The sequence below is a fragment of the Aquarana catesbeiana genome, linkage group LG11 (assembly GCF_042186555.1).
Source record: "Aquarana catesbeiana isolate 2022-GZ linkage group LG11, ASM4218655v1, whole genome shotgun sequence".
NCBI classification, from domain to species: domain Eukaryota; kingdom Metazoa; phylum Chordata; class Amphibia; order Anura; family Ranidae; genus Aquarana; species Aquarana catesbeiana.
The window spans coordinates 179397969-179400624 of record NC_133334.1 but is presented as its reverse complement, the minus strand read 5'-3'; positions in this window follow the sequence as shown (position 1 = coordinate 179400624).

Genomic DNA, 2656 nt, shown 5'->3' with positions numbered 1-2656 from the left:
ATATGACGCCCAGTCAGGATAACAGAGCCACCCCCGGCTGTCATTATCCTCCCTTTTTCTCATTTATCTTTTTCTCCACTCACCCTCACACTTTTTTCCCCACTCTCCCTTCTCTTTCCCCATGCTCTGCAGGACTCCCTGTACTCTCTGTATTCTAGTATACAATCTTGTATTCTCAGGACAATTACAGATCAACTATCTGATATATAATTACATTTACATTGATATATTTTCATTACAGTGAGCATGCCTTGCTAGATGTCTCTATGCTCTGCATGACTTTTTTGTGTTCTTTGCACCTAAGCACACAATCACATACTCTCAGGATAATTATATATCAACCATCTCCAACATATATCCACATTTATACTTCTATATTTTATTACCGTGCGCATGCCTTGCAAGACTTATGGGGGATACTTTGGTTCACATTTTCCTTTCATCTCCTTGCCATGCCTGCCTCAAGTCTGGCCTCGGTCCTCCTTGCTGTGGTCTCCGTCTCCGTTCCGCCCACCAGATGTACACATCAGCCCCCGAAGAAGCGAGTAGAGCTCGCGAAATGCGTCGGGTTAGAGATGTATCATGTATATCTGTATAATGCATACTTTGTTGATATTATATCATTATGGCTATGTTTAGAGGACTATCATGCTATGTTGTCGTTCTTATGAAATTGTTATTTATGATCATGTCCTATATTGGATGATGTTTATACCATACAAATAAATTTGTTACCCCCTTTTACACCTTGTTGACCTTGTGATCATCATGGACACTCCATTTAAAGTCCCACGGACGATTGTCTGTTTCTGCATGTATTACAGGGATGGAGGTGTTCCGTGTTAGGGAGCAGCTTTTAGACCTTCCCTCTTTGACTTTACCCAGGTGGAAGACACCTCAATGCCCTGGTCTATTGCTGCCCCCGGATCCTGTTGGTCAACATTTCACTGTCTATCCACAACAGACATTTTGTTTATTAACTTTTTCCTCCTTTCACCTGCTGCCAGACCTGGCTCCTGTGTATTGCTCCCTTGCCATGGGTGGGGCGGTTTGTTTATCCCCGGGAGCTGCGATGCACAAATGGGGAGTTTCTCCCCTGCTGTCTCCGCTCCCCCCCTCCCCTGGAGGGGACGGAGCCACCATGTGCATCGGTGTCATGCTTCTTTGCCCTATTGGAGACCTCCGCTTGCCAGCGGTGTCCCCATTCCCAGGGCACTGCATGTCATCCAAGCAGTGGGCGGGGATCTCGATTGCGTCCCTCCGGCGGGCGCATTGCGGTCCCTCACATTTACCGCTAGCCTGTATGACATTGGGGCGGAGGCCGCAGCGGACGTCCGGGTATTTAGGCGGGGGCTTTGGCATGACAATCTTTCCTTCCTTGGTTCTCCCATACACAGGCGAGAGATTTTACCACACTGGTAGGTCATACTTTTATCCTCACACATGCGATCTTTCAAGTATATTTATTTACTTTTATATGCACATCATGGTACAGCAATTCTACACACCTTTTCTTACACAATTTCTACCCTTTTATTTTTTCCCCTCTTCCCAATCCTATTCACTTGCCCCCACTTCCACCTTACTACCTCCATACTCTGCCACACCAGCTTTCTTTCCTCCCTTTTTCTCATCTATCTTTTTCTCCACTCACCCTCACACTTTTTTCCCCACTCTCTCTTCTCTTTCCTTATGCTCAGCAGGACTCCCTGTACTCTCTGTATTCTAGTATACAATCTTGTATTCTCAGGACAATTACAGATCAACTATCTCTGATATATATTTACATTTACGTTGATTTTTTTATTACAGTGAGCATGCCTTGCTAGATGTCTCTATGCTCTGCATGAATTTTTTGTGTTCTTTGCACCTAAGCACACAATCACATACTCTCGGGATAAATATATATCAACCATCTCCGACATATATCTGCATTTATACTCATATTTTATTACAGTGCGTATGCCTTGCAAGACTTATGAGGGATACTTTGGGTCACATTTTCCTTTCATCTCCTTGCCATGCCTCGGTCCTCCTTGCTGTGGTCTCCGTCCCTTCAGCTCCCGGGGGAGATGTTTTCCACTGACCCTCGCTTGGGATCAGACTCTGAAGCCAACCATCTGATCAGTAAGTACAGGACCACTAGTTCTGGCCTCACGCTTTTGTCCAAATCATAACCTATACTCAAATACAAATTTTACCTGTTGTTACAGACACCAGATGTACACATCAGCCCCTGAAGAAGCGAGTAGAGCTCAGGAAACGCATCTGGTTAGAGATGTATCACGTATATCTGTATAATGCATACTTTGTTGATAATATATCATTACAAAATAAATTTGTTACCCCCTTTTACACCTTGTTGACCTTGTGATCATCATCGACACTTCATTTAAAAGTATAAATAATAGGAATACCGCGCTAACAAAAACGTAACTACAAGCAGCAGCATACAGTGCGATCACACCAAAATTCAAAAAGTTATATAAAAAAACTGCGCTAAGTATTAAAGTCCATAATGAATGACATCAAGGAAAAAATAAGTCAAGAAAAAAGTGTCCATTAAGAACATAAAGCACCACCACTGTGCGCCGATAAATGTGCTCATCCACAGTAGCTGTTGCTATATAAATATAAAATTTTTATATTTTTATAT